The 20,808-nt window shown below is 48.7% G+C and overlaps 1 non-coding gene across 1 annotated transcript; it reads left to right on the top strand.

Moving 5' to 3' along the window:
* Nucleotides 1–462: 462 nt before the first annotated feature.
* On the top strand, nt 463–624 carry LOC138505298 (U1 spliceosomal RNA). Its single transcript, XR_011280112.1, has one exon. It is a non-coding gene; the product is annotated as a U1 spliceosomal RNA (small nuclear RNA).
* Nucleotides 625–20,808: the final 20,184 nt, after the last annotated feature.

The raw sequence follows: 20,808 nt of genomic DNA, 5'->3' as shown, positions 1-20,808 counted from the left end.
GCTCGGCTGACACAACATGGCATATGGTTACGGCAAAGATGTCAAAGTTTCAGCATTGTCATTGAGCAGAACTCTGAGATTCAGGGGTGGTGGAGCGTCAAGGTCCAGGATGATTATGATGGTGTCAATGGGCCCAGCGCTGAGTAGCTCCGCTCAGGAGGGCCATGGGCCCATGTGAGGCCGTCAGACCAGTGGGCAGACTGCAACAGACCTGCTCGAGCCATCCTGCTATTTATACAAATCTCGGGCCGAGCAGGGCCTGATGGGAGAAAGGAACTGCGCTACAATCTGCTCTTCTGCTGTGCTCTGCCTGCTGGAGCTTCCCCCTGCACACGGGACAGGCAGCTCTGCAGACGCTCAGAGCTTCCGGGGGTGGAGGGGCTGGGTCAGGGCCTGCCTTCTCACCCTCGCTTAGCGGGGCTTCCAGAACTGGCACAACCCCTGCCCTCTTGCATGGAACTCATACTTAGCTGGCAGGGGAGAATCTGATCTCAAGGGCAGATCTCCCAGGGTGAGGCTTACCCATTGCACATCGGATTTGCTGACCCCTGCTATGTTCCCAAATGCGGGATACACGACTGCATTATTTCTGGTACTGGGGGACTGCGTTCGCGCTCTCCCCCTGATTTATTGGTGAAAGAAAAGGTAAGGTGTGCACTAGGCCTGCTAGGTTGCATACTTTAAGATTGTGCTCACATTGCGTTTCTTCAATTAGGTTCACCTTTGGGTGATCGCTTTTCCGCATTTCATCTGTTGAATTGAATTATGCTTCTTTCATCACCACAGAAGTAATGTGTATTACAGAGATAAGCTGCCATATGTATTGGGCACACTGCACATGCTCAGGCAGCATCAATCATGCTTTGTACAGGACAATGCTGGCCTAAATTGGGAACGGCCAGCATAGACAAGTTGCTTCAGAGGCATATTTTGGGTACAACCAGCATGCCAATGTGTTACATCAGTGACAGTGCTGTTTTACACTGTGGACACATTGATCATTAAAATGTGTTGTGCTGTAAAATGTTCTTTTCTGCTGTTGGTGACATGGAATTTTCATGTTCCCCTTTAGAAATGATTGTAAACTTATGGCTTTTTGGTCACCTTTTCTGTTGTAAAATGCACCATTTCAACCCCATATTTGAAAAAAAATTCTTGGGTGGAAACCCCCCAAACCCTCCCTAGATCCTTGTAGCTCCCTCGCTACACTCGGTCGCCCCCACCATTTCAGAAAAATATGAACACATAGACACTGAAAGAAATCACAAGCAACTAACCTTTGATCACTGCCCATGACACCAAAAGCTATCTTTGGGACTGCATGGCTATCACTGCCTGTGATGCTATTGTGTCAAAGGTCACAGAATATCGCTTTTTAATATACTGCTTTGGGTGAGGTTGTTGACTTTTGGCTCGCCGGCCCACTGGGTGACAAAAAGTTAATACTTCGGCCCCACATTAAAAAAGGTTGGACAAGCCTGCGATAGGAGTACCCGCTGTTGGTCACCGAGGGTCTAGGCGAGGTGTCCCAGCTCCACCTCTCTGGAGGTCAGCAACTCAAGAGCAGGCGTCCAGTTGCATTTGCTGGTGGGGCGAGGAAGACTACCTCTCCGCTTTGTAGTATTATCTATAGGAAGGTCGGGATGTGCATTCAATTGTTAGTGGATCCCATGATGTTATCTCAGGAAGAGATGATATGGTCTGCGGGAGGTTCCAGCCAATGTATGGGGCGTACAGCCAGGGTGGACAGGAGGCCGCAACGATGCAACCAGGGACCAGGACCCCTCCAGGCACAATGCAAGAGTCTAATGCGGTCTAAGCCGCGTGTAGATGGAACGGGAGGATTTAGGCAAAATTACGCCACAGGGGGCACCTTGAAGGGAGGAGGAGCGGAGCCGGGACAGGGTCTGGGCCACAGCACATTATCAGGCGCGAGCTACAGTGTCACAAGGCGTCCTTTATCGAGTGTGGACAGGCGGTGTCTCCCCCAGGGTGGCGCAGCCCAGTGTTATTATCTTGCCTTGCGGCAGGGAACTGCTGGCAGTCAATCTGTGGAACACTTTAGGGTGTAAATGAGGTAGTGTCCATCCATGGGGGTGTTTGGGGGCTCTTATCCCCCACGTACCTTATGACCACAAGGATCTGGTTGCTTAGCCAACGTTGCCAGGGGAGCGCAGCACCTGGTGTCCGTTGTTGTGCCGCAGCTCTACCCCGAGTGTTGAAGTCTGGCTGACGGTGGGGGGAGGCCCACCACCGAATCGCTCATCCGATAAAATGCAGCCACCGAGGGGGAGGGCCGGACAGGGCCGATGCAGGAGCAACCCACTTCCCCAAGCGGGCGCCGGCCCAGCACCCAAGGATCAGAGCCCGCCTCAGGCCGTACAGCTCCGATGGCCGCGTCCGCCTGCACCGGTGATGCGCAGCCTCAGTGCCCGCATAGTCCGCTCCTGGTCCCTGCTCCTATGCGTAACTGCGGGGGTGTGCCATCGCCCGACGGGCCTCCGTGAGGGTGGCGAGGTGTGTGGGACGGATCAATTCGTCTCTCCTGCGGCGCGGGATTTTGGCATGTACGTGCACTGCCGTTGGGGGATGGTCGTGGCGGTACCCGATTACAGGGTTCCGGACACCGTTTTCAGTCGGGATTTGGACCGGGTGGTCCCTGGGCCAGCAGCTCGCAAATCGTGACAGCTTGGTTCAAGTCGTTGGTCGCAGAGGCACAAGATCAGGATTGTGTGGTCTGCCTGCCGCAGAGCTCGCAATTCAGGCGGGCATCGTGTTCGGCGAACAACAGCACCCCTGACGGGGAATTTTCTAATGGGATGGGGTCGTGAACCCATCACCCCCACCCGCAATGGAGTGGATGCCATGTCATGCAGCCTCCCTGGGACCAAATATCTGCTCCTAGGAAGGGACGCCGAGCCCAGGGAGGAGTGAAGGACAGCCCCCTCCACTTATCTGCGCCCCCGGGGAGGGCTACATGAGATGCACCACCCCTCCAATTGGGGTGGGGGTGGAGAGGTGCACCCCCCTCCACAGTAGAAAATTCCACAGCGGTGTAGGGGGCCCCTCCGCCCCCGCTAAAGGGCAGCCTGCCATTTTAAATTGTGTTCTTTGTTTACTATACCTGCCTTGGCGCAGAGGGGCACATTGGTGTGCCAATCTGGCGCCGTGGTGCCCAAACCTTACTGCCCCACCCACTGGGGGCCTGTCCCACACTTTTTGGGGACCCTCTCCCCCCCACCCCAAATGGAGGGGGTGTACCTCACACAGCCGTTTGTAGGAGGCCCAGAGAGGCCTGCATGAGGTGCCCCCGCCACCCATTTGGGGTGAGGGAGAGAGGCCCCCCAAAAATGGTGGGACAGGCCCCCCAGTGGGTGGGGCAGTAAGGTTTGGGCACCCCAGGGCCAGATTGGCACATCAATGTGCCTCTCTGCACCAAGGGGAGTTGGGTTGCCAAAGGAAAAAAGTGAAAATGACGGAACGCTTTTTAGGGGGGGGGCTGTGGGACACCCCAAAGGGTCGGGGAATTTTCCAATGGGATGGGGCGTTGACCCCCTCCCCCCAATGCAATGGAGTGGGTGCGATGTCATGCAGCCCTCCCTGGGACCAGATATCTGCTCCTAGGAACGGACGCCTGAGCCCAGGGAGGAGTGCAGGACAGCACCCCCCCTTATCTGCCCCTGGGGAGGGCTACATGAGATGGGCCGTCCCTTCAATTGGGGTGTGGGTGGAGAGGTGCACCCCCCTTCACATTAGAAAATTCCGCAGCGGTGTAGGGGGCCCCTCTGTCCCTGCTAAAGGGCAGCCTGCCATTTTGAATTGTGTTCTTTGTTTACTATACCTGCCTTGGCGCAGAGGGGCACATTGGTGTGCCAGTATGGCGCCAGGGTGCCCAAACCTTACTGCCCCTCCCACTGGGGGCCTGTCTGACCATTTTTGGGAACTCTCTCCCCCTCACCCCAAATGGAGGGGGGTGAACCTCACGCAGCCGTTTGTAGGAGGCCCAGGGAGGCCTGCATGAAGTGCCCCCACCACCCATTTGGGGCGAGGGGGAGAGGGCCCCCAAAAATGGTGGGACAGGTGTAAAGACTGGAGGGGGGTGCCTGTACTTCCGCTCTCTATATGGTAGAGGAGAGGCACAGAGGACCCCAGCCAAGATTCTCTATTATTGGTAACGTAGTTGAGCAATCAAGGCCTAGCTTCTCAGGAGGTGATGCAGGCTGGTTCTTAAGTATAGTGTAGACCCCGAACCCCCATAAAGGAATGTCCACACACTGTATTACTGAAAACACAGTCTTTATATAATTAATATTCCAAGGTATGTACACGATCACAATAACGCACTTTGTACTCGGAGATCAACAATGATAAATATATACAATTCTAATGCAGTACCACCAATGTTATCAAATCTCATTAAAGTGCATCAACTGTACGGTTAAAATGTCACACAGATCAATAACGAGGAAACCAGCAATAGAGATAGGAAGGAAAGTAAGATGGTTGAAACAATAGGCAGAATGCTGGCCTATAACGATAGAGACAGTTCTGTGTGGCGATCCCCCCACCTGGGCAACCTGTAAAATAAAGATAGATAGCACAAGCCCAGTCCATATATTGTTCAATAGCCTTATTTCCTCCTATTAAGGTTTTACCCCCCCCAATGTAGCTGGTGGAGTAGAGTTCTTCGAAGACGCGTCGAAGGATCCTTCTTGAGTGACTCCCTTTAAAGCAGATCGTCGAGAGACGTCAAAGATGGTGAACTTGTCGTCGACTGCGGCGATGAGAAGTTCAAGGGTGCCGAGACCCCGATGTCGATCCAGGCGGTGCTCGTCAGCGATGCCCTGCGAGGATGAGGTGTGCGGGGCACCTCAGCGATGGATTGTTCAGGACCGCAAAGAGTTTCAGAAGAACTGTGGCCCAACAAGGGCGTCGAGTTGTCGAAGTCTTTGTGGCCTTCAGGTGGTGGGAAACCCACCGGCGGATTCTCCTCGGCGCGTGGGCCGTCCTCGACTTTCTCCGGTGGGACAAAGCGGGCGACGTTGCAGACAAGGGAGTCCTTGGATTCAAATGTTCTTAGGCAAAGGAGTGGGTGGCTCCGGTCATCGGCGGCACGGCATCAAGTGGTCCCCACGGCTGGGCAACACAACTTCGACGGGCCTCCAGCGGTTACACAAACCTGCGAACCCTGGTCGACGGCAATAAACTTCGACAGCGGTGAAGTCTGGGTGCTTTGCTTCATTCATCTCAGCGGTCCCATCTCGGGTCGGCAGACTTTCGAGGGTCTGACTTCCAGGGAGCTTCGGCGAAGGTTAGCGGTGCTCGATTGTCCCTCGGAGCACGGGAAGAGGGCGCCTTAAAAGGTCCTCTCTCGGATCAGTCCTTGACGAGTTCGGCAGCTTTCAGATCAGGTCGAAGCAAATGCAACAGCAAGTCTTCGTCTTCTAGCTGGGCGTCGAGGATCAGCAGTTCCAGTTACTCTTCAAGTGTAGACACAGCTTCTGAACAATTTCCAGTGGTGTGAGGTCCCCAGATATACTATCTTGTCTCTCATCCACACTGCTGGGTCACTCTCAGCAGCCAATCATACAGAAGGGCATTCATGCAGTCAGTCAGCCAATCAGGCACACGGTGCATTCAGGCCATCCTCCTCCCTTTCAGACACTCACAACAAGGAATGTGGATTGGGAAGAGTACCCATCTATTCAACACTACACACTGCATTCAGGCCAGTTTCGGGCAGGGCTGTCTCAGTCTTTGTCTCTCATAACAGAAACCAGACAGCCACAACAAGAAGTGCATATTGGTCACACACTCCATTCACCCAGGTCCCACCCACAGGGCGTACCCACAGCATACAATCACTGGGAAGGCTCCAGTCAGTCTGGACTGGACTTCACAACACCATATATGGAACTTCCACCCAACAGCCAGTCAGGGGGAAGGGACAGAGTCAGGGCTTCCCAGGACTTTGGGAAAACAAGGTAATAGGTAATAGAAAGCAAGAGGCCACAGGGGCCATCTTATTTTCCATCAGGAATCAACTGATTCCAATGGCATGGCCTGGGGATCCCCAAAATAGAGGATACTCAGTGCACCTGTCAAAGTCAGCATGGAGCTGCCACCAGCCCATATCCTGCTCTGCGGGCCACCCACAGGTGCCCAAAAACATACACTAGGGACACAGGGTTGTACCCCCACCCATGGGTGCCGTAAGGATATCCCACGGGTCTGTTCACCAAACCAAAAGAGAGAGAGTTGCACCACCAGGAGTCCCACATGAACTCCTGCGCGGAAAATACGACAGAACACACAATAAGAAGGCAGTAAAGGACAAGGATACGGAGGCCCTGTCCCTCCAATGCATTTCTAGCATCACAGTCGCCCCCCCCCCAGACTGAGGTGTAGGGTGCCTGACACCCTCATCCAGATGGTCAACGTACCTTCTGGAAAGGCCATCTGCATTATCGTGACTCTTCCCTGGTCTGTGATCTATGGTGAAGTCTAGCCCTTGCAGGCTAATGGACCACCTCAGCAGTTTCGAATTTTCACCCTTCATCTGCATATGCCACTTCAGGGGCTTATGATCTGTTTGGACCTTGAAGGTAGACCCCATAAGGTAGGGCCTAAAACGCCTAAGGCTCCAAACTATACTGAAACGCTCCTTCTCAACAGCAGCCCACCTAAATTCTCTACCCTTAAGTTGTCTACTGATGAAGATGATAGGATGTTCCCTCCCTTTGTCATCTAACTGGGAAAAGACAGCTCCAATTCCGGTGTCGCAGGCATCCGTCTGGACGATAAAGGTTCGGCTGTAGTCAGGCGCACACAACACAGGTGCCCTACACAGACTTTCTTTCAAGCCATCAAAGGCCCTCTGAGAGTCTTCCGTCCAATTAACCTTCCTAGGTTCTTTGGGGGAAGTCAGAGCGGTCAGTGGTGCAGCTATGGTTCCATAGTCCGCCATGAAATTGCGATAATACCCAGTGAGGCCCAAAAAGGCTCTCACCTGGGTTTGAGTAGTGGGAGTCTCCCAGTCCTGTACATTCTGTACCCTACTGGGGAGAGGTTGGATTTGACCCCCTCTTACCTCCTGACCAAGATAGGTGACTTTCCCCTGAGCTATCTGGCACTTGGTGGCCTTGATAGTGAGGTTAGCCCTTTTCAAGGCCTGCAACACCTTATCCAGATGTTTCAAATGCTCTTCCCAGGTGGAACTGTAGACGGCAATATCGTCTAAGTAAGCCACACAAAAGGCTTCCAGCCCACTGAGCGCATGGTTGACCAATCTCTGGAAGGTGGCAGGGGCATTCTTCAACCCAAAAGGCATGACCCTAAACTGGTAGAGTCCCTCTGGTGTTGAGAACGCCGTCTTTTCCTCGGCATGGTCCGTCAGAGCTATTTGCCAATAGCCTGAGGTGAGGACAAAGGTGCTCACAAATTTGGCAGCACCTATGGTGTCCACAAGCTCATCAGCCCTGGGCACTGGGTGCGCGTCAGTTTTGGTGATGGCATTAACTCCTCGGTAGTCCACACAGAACCTCCAATCCTTGGTACCTGCCTGGGAACTTGCCTTGGGGCAAGGCAAGGACCACGGGATGGACCAGGGACTGGTTGAGGGTTCAATAACACCAGATCCAACATCTTGGCAACCTTAGCCTGGATGTGGTTCTTAACGGTGTCTGACATACAGTAGCTCCTGCTTTTGACAGGTACGCTGTCACCGGTGTCAATCTCGTGCTTACACCATGGTGTAAGGCCTGGCGTCAGCGAAAACAGAAAGGCATACTGCTGGAGAAAAGTCCTGCAGGCCCTCTGCTGCTCTGTTGTCAAATCTGGAGAGAGATGCACTCCCTCCACTGAGCCATCCTGAGGGTTGCTATATAGCAAATCAGGAAGGGGCTCACTCTCATCCTCTTCTTGCTCTGAAGCTAGCAAGAGACATGAGACTTCTGCTCGCCTGTGGAAAGGCTTGAGCCGATTAACATGGAATACCTGAGGGGCTACCCCTGGGATTCCCATGTTAACTAGGAGATTATCCTGAAGGGTCCAGTCCATTTATCTGCCAATGCCGAGGCTTGGTAGGCTCCATCACGAGGACCTCCTGTCCCGGAGTCCAATCCACTTGCGATGCTTTAAGGTCATGCCAGTATTTGTTCAATTCCTGGCTGGCCTTGAGATTCGCTGTTGCCTGACCCATCATTTGTGTCATCCTCCGTCTGAGGCCTAACACATAGTCCCCCACATGCTTGGCGGGACCTGGAGGGGTGGCTTCCAAACCTTCTCTGATCAAGGCAAGGGGCCCCCTCACGGGATGTCCAAAGAATAACTCAAAGGGGCTGAAACCAACACCCTCTTGAGGTACCTCTCTGTAAGCAAACAGCAGGCATGGCAGGAGGAGATCCCATTTCCTCCTTAGGGTCTCTTCCAAAGCACCTATCATGATCTTGAGAGTTTTATTAAATCTCTCAACCAGACCATTGGTCTGGGGTGGTAAGAGGTGGAGAACTTATAGGTTACTCCGCAGTCTTTCCACATGGTCTTCATGTAACTAGACATGAAGTTGGATCCTCTGTCAGAGACAACCTCCTTGGGGAATCCGACACGGGTGAAAATGCCCAGGAGAGCCCTGGCAACCACCTTGGCAGTTACAGTCCGAAGGGGTATAGCCTCAGGGTACCTGGTGGCATGATCTACCAAAACCAGGATGAACCGATGTCCACCTGAAGTGGGAGGGTCCAGGGGACCGGCAATGTCGATGCCCACCGTCTCAAATGGTGTGCCAACCACTGGCAATGGCTGCAGTGCGGCAATGACACTGCCTCCAGTCTTGCCAGACAACTGACAAGTTGGGCAGGTCCTGCAGTGGGACTCCACTTCTACTCCTATCCGAGGCCAGTAGAAATGGGCAGAGAGCATCTGCTTAGTCTTCTTGGTACCAAGGTGACCAGCTAAGGGCACCTCATGCGCCAACTGCAGTAGGAAGGGCCTGTAAACCTGGGGTACCACCAACCTCTTGAGGGCACCAGGTTCAGGCTTAGTGGGTTCACTAACAAGGAGCTCACCCTCCCAATAAATCCTGAATGTCCTAGGCACTTCTTCTTGTGCCTGGACAGGTCCTGGTTCCTCAGACCGTCGAGAGAGTGGCACTCTCTCTGCCCTTTACAGAAGTCTGCCCGGGAGGGTCCCCCTTCAGCTAACAAGCATTGAAGATCGGGATGATCCTCCGGGTTGAGAACCTCTCCCACAGGAGAGTCTTCTGGCTCTTCTCCCACAGGAGTTGAGACGGGGTTTACCACTGGACCCAGCCCGTCCAGAGCATGGATCCCAATGGGCGCTGTAGGAACAGCAGGAAGAGAAGGAGCTCCCTCCACAGAGGTGGCCTTCTTGTTCTTCCTTTGTCTTGCCTTAGGCCGCGCCTTTGGCTCGGGTACCTGACTCACAGCCAGACCCGGGGTCAACTGTGACCTAGTGACCGCAGCAGCAGTCATGGGAAGACCATCCGAGATCAATCCCAACTCTACTACATCATTACCTAACAGAATGCTAGCAGGGACGTTGTCCTGAACCAGGACAGGAAGCTTTGCTGTCTTGTCTCCAATTACGAGTGTGACTAAGGCTACAGGCGATAATTTGGGAGGCCCACCAGCTAACCTGGTGGTTCTCAGAGGAGCACCTACATAGTCCTTTGGCTTGAGCAGGGTCCTGTCCACCACTGTCATGCTCGCCCCAGTGTCTCTCTAACCAGTAAAAGGTTGGCCATTCAGGAGGACACTTCTCAAAAATCTACGGGTGTTCTGTGGGATAGTCGCCAGTACTTCCGCGTACTGGTCCTAGGCCCCAAGGCAAACTAAGGAAATCTCTACCGGAGCACCAAATGTGATCCCTGTAGAGGAGGGGAGGACAGTGGCCTCCACCTCAGGCATGGGGTAAGGGTAGGTCAGGCTGACAGCCTGTACTCCAAGTGCCTTACCTTTACACCTGGAGTCACCCCTTTTGTGATCCAGAGCCCCACAGTCCCAATAGGTGCCGGGAGTGTGGGGTACGGTACTGGAACCACCGGGAGCCTGCTTTGCAGCAGGTGGACCACTGCTCTTATTCCCACCCACAGATGACTTATCCCCACTAGATTTTTGGGTCTTAGGAGAGGAGGGTTTAGGTTTACCCGACTGTGACTGCTTTTGGGACTGCTCAGCTTTCTGAGAGGCCCCCTTTTCTTTGTCCTTGTCCTTCCCACTGGAGTCCTTAGGAGACACCCGGTGGGAGACCCACTAGTCAGCCATCCTAGCCAGCTTAAAGGGATCCAAAATGTTCTGGTCAGCAACATACTGACGCAGCTCAGGTGAACAGGCTTCAGAAAAATGCTCAGAAAACAACAGGTGGGACAATTCAGCAAACGTTTTCACCTTGTAACCATCAATCCACCCCATCATGTTCATGTGCGCAGCACTCACCCAGTCAACCCAAGGCACATTCTCTCTTTTCTTAAAATCCCTGAACCTTTTAAGGTATTGGGTAGGTGTCTTGCCAAACCTGGCAATCAAAGCAGATTTCATACACTCGTACTGACCCCTGTCTTCCACACTCAGCTTCAGAATACAGTCATACCCAGTCTGAGGCACTCTCCTTAACAAACACTTAGCCCAATCTCTTTTGTCAACATCATGAATTGCACAAGCCATTTCAAACGCTTCAATCCATTGGAGGATATCAGAACCCTCCACAAACCAAATCTTTCATAAACTTGGGGACCTGCCACTCTCAACTGGTTTAGCTGAAGTCTCCACTCTAGCTTTCTCTAGCTGGATTCTTTGACATTCAGTGTCCTTGTCTTTGAGTTCAAGATCCCTATTCTTGAGTTCCACTTGCTGTGCCAGCTCCTCTTTCTTAAGCTCAGCTTCTATCTCCAACTTGCGTTATTCAAAGGCCAATTTCATCCTTAATAACTCAAGTTCTATAGAATTGCTGGGGTTCGGATCAGAGGCAGCAGGAATGGTGGCATTCCCAGAAACAGATTCAGCAGAAACCCCAGGGGCAGAGTCCTCATTGGTTGCATTCCCCCCCTCATCAAGAGTTTCACCATAAGTCTGGTAGTCCACCAGGGCAGCTATCGGCTCAGCCCTAGACGTATCCACAAAGTCTAACTGCCTGGTTTCACAAGCACTCTGGAGAGCCTCTAAGCTCATCCTAGTCAATTTACCATTTGCAATAGACTCCATTGCTTGTAATGCAGTTATTTTGTACACAACCAAACCTTAATTTAAAAAAGTGCAGATATTTTGTAAGTGGCACGGTTATACACTGATTCTTAAAACCATAAGCATCCCACCGCTGCCACCAGTGTAAAGACTGGAGGGGGTGTCTGTACTTCCGCTCTCTATATGGTAGAGGAGAGGCACAGAGGACCCCAGCCAAGATTCTCTATTATTGGTAACGTAGTCGAGCAATCAAGGCCTAGCTTCTCAGGAGGTGATGCAGGCTGGTTCTTAAGTACAGTGTAGCCCCCGAACCCCCGCAAAGGAATGTCCACACACTGTATTACTGAAAACACAGTCTTTATATAATTAATATTCAAAGGTATGTACACGCTCACAATAACGCACTTTGTACTCGGAAATAAACAATGATAAATATATACAATTCTAAAGTGGTACCACCAATGTTATCGAATCTCATTAAAGTGCATCAACTGTACGGTTAAAATGTCACACAGATCAATAACGAGGACACCAGCAATAGAGATAGGAAGGAACGTAAAATGGTTGAAACAATAGGCAGAATGATGGCCTATACCGATAGACACAGTTCTGTGTGGAGATCCCCCCACCTGGGCAACCTGTAAAATAAAGATATATAGCACAAGCCCAGTCCATATATTGTTCAATAGCCTTATTTCCTCCTATTAAGATTTTACCCCCCCCAATGTACCTGGTGGAGTAGAGTTCTTCGAAGATGCGTCGAAGGATCCTTCTTGATTGACTCCCTTTAAAGCAGGTGCCACGGATCGTCGAGAGGCATCGAAGATGGTGAACTTGTCGTCGACGGCGGCAATGAGAAGTTCAAGGGTGCCGAGACCCCAATGTCAATCCAGGCGGTGCTCGTCAGCGACGTCCTGCGAGGATGAGGTGTGCGGGGCACATCGGCGATGGATTGTTCAGGACCACAAAGAGTTTCAGAAGAACTGTGGCCCAACAAGGGCGTCGAGTCGTCGAAGTCTTTGTGGCCTTCAGGTGGCAGGAAACCCACCGGCGGATTCTCCTCGTCGCGTAGGTCGTCCTCGACTTTCTCCGGCAAGACAAAGCGGGCGACGTTGTGGACAAGGGAGTCCTTGGATTCAAATGTTCTTAGGCAAAGGAGCGGGCGGCTCCGGTCGTCTGCGGCACGGCATCAAGTGGTCCCTATGGCTGGGCAACACAATTTGGACGGGCCTCCAGCGGTTACACAAACCTGCGAACCCTGGCTGACGGCAATAGACTTCGACAGCGGTGAAGTCCGGGTGCTTTGCTTCGTTCTCCTCAGCGGTCCCGTCTCGGGTCAGCAGCCTTTCGAGGGTCTGACTTCCCGGGAGCTTTGGCGAAGGTTAGCGGTGCTCGATGGTCCCTCGGAGCACGGGAAGAGGGCGCCTTACCAGGTCCTCTCTCGGATCAGTCCTTGACGAGTTCGGCAGCTTTCAGATCAGGTCGAAGCAAATGCAACAGCAAGTCTTCGTCTTCTAGCTGGGCGTCGAGGATCAGCAGTTCTAGTTACTCTTCAAGTGTAGACACAGCTTCTGAACAATTTCCAGTGGTGAGAGGTCCCCAGACTACCTTGTCTCTCATCCACACTGCTGGGTCACTCTCAGCAGCCAATCATACAGAAGGGCATTCATGCAGTCAGTCAGCCAATCAGGCACACAGTGCATTCAGGCCATCCTCCTCCCTCTCAGACACTCACAACAAGGAATGTGGATTGGGACGAGTACCCAGCCATTCAACACTACACACTGCATTCAGGCCAGTTTCGGCCAGGGCTGTCTCAGTCTTTGTCTCTCATACCAGAAACCAGACAGCCACAACAAGAAGTGCATATTGGTCACACACTCCATTCACCCAGGTCCCACCCACAGGGCGTACCCACAACATACAGTCATTGGGAAGGCTCCAGTCAGTCTGGACTGGACTTCACAACAACACCATACATGGAACTTCCACCCAACAGCCAGTCAGGGGGAAGGGACAGAGTCAGGGCTTCCCAGGACTTTCGGAAAACAAGGTAATAGGTAATAGAAAGCAAGAGGCCACAGGGGCCATCTTGTTTTCCATCAGGAATCAACTGTTTCCAATGGCAGGGCCTGGGGATCCCCAAAATGGAGGATACTCAGCGCACCTGTCAAAGTCAGCATGGAGCTGCCACCAGCCCATACCCTGCTCTGCGGGCCACCCACAGGTGCCCAAAAACATATACTAGGGGCCCAGGGTTGTACCCCCACCCATGGGTGCCGTAAAGGTATCCCACGGGTCTGTTCACCAAACCAAAAGAGAGAGAGCTGCACCGCCAGGAGTCCCACATGAACTCCTGTGCGGAAAATAAGACAGAACACACTATAAAAAGGCAGTAAAGGACAAGGATACAGAGGCCCTGTCCCTCCAATGCATTTCCAGCATCACAGTTTTGCACTATGGTGCTTGCCATTTGGGCTACGTGAGTTCCCCTACTTTGTTGGGAGAATTTTGACATTTGGTTCAAGCAGTCATCTCCATCTTTCCAAGTGGGAAAGTAATTTTTTCTGGCTTACTCCAGTTCTGTGTTTTGTCCTGATCAAAGTATTGGTAGGTTTGCAATCAATCGCGGCATGCATGCTTTCATGTTAAGAGCTTGTATGTTTTTCTGCAGCCACGAGAACATCGTTTCCAGTAATGCGACTTTTTTTGAAGCAGATGGTGTTTCTTTATCTTTTTTGGGAAATGCCATGTTCTTTTTGAATGTAAGACTTGCTTTGGAGAAGGTTATGTAATGATTGTAGGAGTAAACTAATAAGAGAAAATCCCCCAAAAAATACAAAATAACACATGTCTGTCAGGCATCTGCAAAAAAAACCAAAAAAACAGCTATTTTCAGAAACCACTTTAAAGGGGAAAAGGGGAACACTATTTAAATGTACAGTCGTCACGCTCAGATCCTCTACATTTCCGCGGACATGGCGGTAGTCTGCAGGCAGCGCATACTACATACAGGGATTCTGGGGTGAAGAGGCATGCAAATGAGAATGAGCGGAGCTAGGGATTGGTCAGTAAAGTTCAGTGGGTGTGTTGTGAACTGAGAGATTTAGTGAGAACGTCTTTTCCCTGAGAGGAGAACAGACAGCTATGGCTGTGTGTGCTCGAAAACCAATTATCTGGATTTTGGGAGACTCATGGATACATTGGTTGAAGGTGCATGCAGAACATTGCGGTATATCTACAAATCTTGGATTTCCGCATGTGTAAGTGCACTGGCATGGAGTGCGTGCTACTTTACAGACAGAGCGTCATCCTGATATAATTATCATTCATTGTGGCGGAAACAGTTTAGGGCATGTGTCTGGAATTTCTTTGCAATTTGCAATGAAGAGGGGTCTTGAGAAGGTCATGGACATGTTTCCAAATTGTCAAGTAATTTTTTCACGTATTGCACAAAGACAAATGTGGCTGCGTTCTTCTTTATATGGTCCACAAATCGAGAAAGCGAGGCACAATGTGAATAAGGTTGTGCATGCCTTTCTAAGAGATGTTGGTATGTCCTCTTTCCACAATGAAAATATTATGTTTCGTAGCACATTCATTTTTCGCAGAGATGGAGTCCATCTTACATATGCTAGCAATCAGATTTTTCTTCAAAATGTACAAAATGCATTGCAACCTTTTTTGCCGTTATAGTCACCTATTTTGCATTTCATGTTGAGGAATCCAAGTTTTTCAAACACACACAACACCACCAAAAGGCTCTTTTCAGAGTCACCACTTACTGCCAGAGAAAAGTGCATTGGTTTTGCTACCGTTGCACCCTAACATTTTGTGTGTCCTAGGACTGTCTGCAGACTTTTAAAAAAATGCACAGAGGCCTACACCGTTTACTTGATAGTTCCTTTTTTAAACTGAGAAAGGCGGCTCTGAAAAGAGCCTTTTTTTAAAACGTTTGTTGTTTTATCTTTTTTTGGGGATATTTTACACACAAGAGGAGGGGAAAGGAGGGTAAGGAAGGGACACCAACCACGGTGATAAGAAAGGGCAGATGGAGAGAGAAAGATGTAGCGTGGCCCTTATTTAGGTAGGTAGCAGGCCTTCTGGTGCTCCGAGACCGAAGTCTCAAAAGCACTTTGAAGACTCTCCCCTCTGCAGAGTACTGCGTCGTGGTACATACACAATATTGTGACATTTGAAAGATAAGGGTCAACAGCATTGCGAATAGCCTGTGAGGCAGCTGGAGGGATGCGCTCTCCCACAGGAGTGTCTCTTGTGGAGAGAGGATCGGACACGAAGGATGCTGCGGAGGAACTCAACCTACTACGTTCCTTACATGGTACCCCTTGCGAATGTCCGCAACGTGGAACGAAGTTAGCTGTCGCTTCATGGTTGTCGTACCAAAGCTGTACGCACCAGGTCTCCCACGACTCAGCACCAAATTGCACTTTTTACATGCGACCAGGTTCGCACGTGCTTTTGGGACGTTACAAAACAGTAAACAACCGACACACCCACGACTCCCGGCGAGTGGTGGTAGTAGGGAGTTCCCCCACCTCATTCTTTTCATCCTCTTCTTCCTCGCTCTCTACATCCTCACGCGTATTTCCCTCTGCAGGCCCTTGAGGATGTGGTGGCTGGGGAGGGTTTGCGGGTGGTGCTGAGGCTGATGTAGCAACAGCAGCCATGGATGCCATTAGGGTTGGTGAGATAATCTCCACTAGAGCACTAAAGGCAGCAAAACTCAATCTACAATCGCCAGAACTACAATGAAGATAAGCTCGGGTTGTGCCCTTTTATAGGGGTGGAGGGGTGCGCCTCGTGACCATATCGATCACTCAAAAGCATTCAAAAAGTTCCAAACAATATGTGGAAAGCTAGGGCTATTGTATGGGATATGTGAAATGGTGATTTTGTATTGTAAAATAACTTTGGCTTGTCTGCATAAGTTCTTTTGGGATGTTGCGGAAGCAGACAAAGTGCTCAAATTAGGGCACAGGCTCAGCGTGGGTGCGGTCACATGATGACGTCGTGAACACATCCGCGAATCAATAGGTGCCCGCAGGAGACCAAATGCACAGGAACGGTGGTGCACATGCGCGTGGGTGTTCAACGGACAGTGTTCGGGTCCTGAAACTAATTAAAAGTGCGACACAAGTGAGAAGGACAGTTACGGACAGGTGCGATGTTCGCAGGACTTACAGGTGTGGTGCGCATGTGCGTAGATGTTCTGCTCACTGTATGGCTAGGTACAGTGTCCTTAGGACACCTCCATTTTGTTTGACTACGGAAATGCCAGACACCACCCCTGTTCCACGGACAGTTCCATCTTCGCTGCGGAGGGTACGGACAGGTATAGTGTTCTTAGGACATCCATATTTTATTAATTACGGACAGGCAGAGCAGGCACTCTGTCCGCTGACATTTTAACTATTTTTTTTTAAAAAATGTGATGTACAAAATTCCATTAAAAATAACATTTTTTTTATTAAACACATAGACAGCAATTAAGACAGAGAGGGGGAGGCAGACACTGAAACAAATATAGGGGAATGAGGGGTTTCCAGGGGCTGGTTGTGAGGGGATGAAGGGATGGAAGTTTCGTCGAAACGTTTATATTGTTCTTTAGGGTTTGGGGATAGTTCACTGGGAAATGGAGAAGGGGACAGGTAGGGCAGTGGTACCTTATTTTTCCTTTGATGTGGTCCTCCACAAATTGCCTTAACCCGTTAAAATTCTCTTTTAGCACGTCCACTTTGCCTTCTATGCGTTTCAAGGTGTCTACTACTGTGTCTTTTGACTTTGTTCATTTTTTACCTGATCTGTTAAAAATAAATATATATATAAATATGTTAAGTATCCATAAAGTACTGACTACTAATTTGCTTATACAGAGAAGTGTGCACCATTATTATCGCTATCTTCCGACATTTCACCATGTGTAAAATTCTCCTCCAGCCAGTCCAAAGTACTGCACATTTCTGTGTGAAAACAACAGAAATACATTATTTGTTCTGCACCACATACAAAAAGTGTACCAACATACACAAAAAATGAAGTTCACTTACTAATTTCTTGTAATTTGTATTCGTTGTATTCATCTACTGTCGCTCCTAGCTGTAGTTTCTGTAAGGTAATTACGTTGGAGGCATCTCTTTTTTTGGTATGGTATAATCCATTTCATTACACATGGTATTTATATGGCTGGGTTATGGGTGAGACGTGTAGGATCCAATGGTTATTTATTACTACTTACAATGTGTTTATGTGCTGCTTTTTAACCTTGTGCAGTTTTTATATGGCATGATAGAACAATTTCAAATACCCCCTGACTGTTTGGGTAGTGTTGCTCTCGTCCACGCCCGTCCGCGGACAGACGCTCAGTCCGTGCCCTTCAAATATCATTAGCAAAGGAGGTTCAGTATGTTCTACGTTACATGTACACAAAGTAAAGGAATCCTAGCAATTATCTTCCAATTTCACATGATGAATGTGTATATTCAGTAAAAAAAACTTTGTTAACGGGACGTTAGGGTTAAGTTACCCTACTAAAAACCTGTGAATTTCAGTGAAACAAACTTTGTTAACAGGACATTATGGTTAAGTTGCCCTACTAAAAACCTGTGAAATTCAGTAAAAAAACGTTGTTAACAGGATATTATGGTTCCAAGTAAAACCGAAAAAACCCTGAAATTCGCCAGTTATGGTAAGCTAAGCAACGATAACTCGCGCCACCACTGTGCACTGCTAACACTAACACCTAGGACATCAAAGATGACATCAGAATTGTCATTGATGACATAACTCATGATATCACATGTCTGGCTCCCCCTTCTTTCCTTTACTGACATATCTAGGCCACATGGTTTTCTTCAGTAACAGTCAGGAATTAAAAATTGAAAAGGTACTATATTTTTAGACTTATCCTTTAAGTATTTTCTTACAGTAATTCCCTTAGAGTCCAGTCAAATCATGTGATACATATGCATAGGGTAAGTAGCACCTTTGAAACAGAGCAATCATTTCTCTGCATAAAGATAATCAGTTAGGTTATGGACACTTTCTGCTACTACCGCTGTTTATTTTCTTACTTCAATTTTTGTGTAGATACTCATATTTGTATCTGATGATGTCTCTTTGTGTTGTGTCTATGATAATGGCATTTTGTAGTAAGTTGTTTTCATTACCTACTTATCACATGTTACACAGTAGCCAAAACTCTAATAAGAAAACAGTTAGCAATTTACTGTTCAACATGGCAAGCTTATGAATATTGCACCTCCATCATGTATGCTGCACACAATGCTTATATTCCTACAGGAGTACCTTAGTATACTGCATAGAATTTCATAATAGAATGTTACGTATATCAACACATTGCTTAATGCAATTAGCACTTGATAGTTATTCCAATGATCCTTGACACTTTTTGGTCAACATTATAATAAGAATACCTTCTACAGAGTTTTCATTGAAAGTAAATGTGCATGTGATGTCATCAGTGATGTCATCAATGACATTTCTGATGTCATCTTTGATGTCCCGGGTGTTAGTGTTAGCAGTGCACAATGGTGGCATGAGTTATGGTTGCTTAGCTTACCATAACTGGCAAATTTCAGGTGTTTTTCGGTTTTACTTGGCACCATAACATCCCGTTGACAGTTTTTTTGACTGAATTTCACAGGTTTTTAGTAGGGCAATTTAACCATAACGTCCCATTAACAAAGTCCTTGGAGATGTTTCTCACAGATGGGTAATCACCTCTATTCCTTTGATTATTTTCTGATATAGAACATGGATTTGTTCCTGGTGCACTGGCCACAGTGGGTACCCCTTATTGGGGAGCAACGTTTATGAATACCTCAGATAGTTACATTTGAACTACTCCAGTTAGGATATACCTATATATGTGAATTCGATGTGGGTTCAATAAGGACCACTATGTTTGGCACTTTACATGCGTATGTTATGTTTGTTTAAATGTTGTTTTTCATGTCTGTTTAGGTTTTGCAGTCCAAACCCAATAGGCTCAAGAAGAAGGGATGAAGATCCCGAAACGCGTCAGCCACGAATTGTATAAATGGACTATCATTGTTTACTGTTTTCATGTTTTTTTGTAGACAGTCATTTTGGCTTTTTCACTTCAAATCTGTATGGTGAATTTACTGTGACATTAATTAAAAACCTCCCCCTGTTTTTGGGTTTTTTTACAAAATCACTGAGTGTTCAGTCTTACTACTAACTTGATCAGAATATTATTAATTAACTACAACAAATGCATTTAAAATTGCTGAACCATCAATTGATGGACTTATGATAGAGTGCAGGGGACGGGAGGGTTCCTAATTTTGGATCCTCGTCTTTTGTTCCCACTGGAAGAATCCTCACCAAACTTTGCAAAAAAAAGTATATGGGCCACTCTGAATTTCTTTGCAAAGTTCGGTGATGTTTGGTCCGGGGGGGGGAGTTATAGGGGGGTCCCAAAACGTCTTTTTTTCCCATAGACTGAATGGGGTAAAACTTTGCGCACGCTTACAGCCCAAACCGCTGGACGGATTTTCACCAAATTTGCGGCAGGAGCAGCGGCTTGGTCCTAAAAGTGTGCTTTTGTACATTTGGTGAAAATCCGTCCAGTAGTTTTCTTTAAAACGATGAAAAAGAAGGTCTCAAAAAATATGTGATATCTATGTCCGCTCTGCGGTCACACTTCCCTATTCGCTTCGCGGACAAAAAATCGATTGGCTAATCTGTAGCGTCATGTCTGCGGACATGTGGCGCTTTCACTGATTGGTTGTGGAACAGCGTGAAGTGCGTCACATTTCTACGCTGCCTCTGCCATCTTTCGTTCATGTTGTGGTGTACAAGGACATCGCCGGTAACACATACAAAACAAGACACCTATGCACTTGTTATACTTGTGAAAAACAGTTTCCGAAGGTGAGCTTTAATTAGCTTGGGATGGAATGTGGCAGCGCAAACTCAAAAAGTGGTGTTTTCTTGCCACCAAATTCATACTGTAAAGTGGAAGTTGGTGCTCAATGTACGCCGACCAATGCCTGCGTCTGTGTTACAATGTTTTCAGATTAATATTGAAGTCGGACTGGCGTCCTTTATTTTGAAATCTGAGCCCGCCACCTGGACTGTTTGTTGGAGACAGTGGTTCTGGAGGTGTATGGGAGTAGAGGATCTCATGATTGCATTGTCATATGTTGTTGCAAAGTGAGAATGTATTTGCCTTCTGAGTGAAGGTCAGTTGATTTGCTTTTTTGGTTGCAAGCTGAGTAGGCCCACGCATCCAAGTCAATCCATAAGGGCCTATTGTTTTTTGACCTTCAGCGAAAGGGAAACTTCAAAAGCTATGCAAGGAATGAGAGCTTGGAAAAACATACCATTTGATAAGGTTATGTTTTAAAATCGTTTGTAAGAAACATGAAATATCAGTTCACAAAGATTCTTTGATGCAACCACATTGCTGTCTGACTTTGCGAAAAGCAATGGAGGCTGTCAAGATCATGTAAGTTTAATTTTGACAACTAAACACCGGCCCGCGTTTTAATTGTATATTACCAAACACTAATTGTGACAATGTAACTGAAGTATTATCTTTTTG

This window comes from Ambystoma mexicanum, chromosome 11 (assembly GCF_040938575.1).
Source record: "Ambystoma mexicanum isolate Mex_15411 chromosome 11, UKY_AmexF1_1, whole genome shotgun sequence".
Lineage (NCBI taxonomy): Eukaryota > Metazoa > Chordata > Amphibia > Caudata > Ambystomatidae > Ambystoma > Ambystoma mexicanum.
This window is presented reverse-complemented; position numbering and strand designations above follow the sequence as displayed.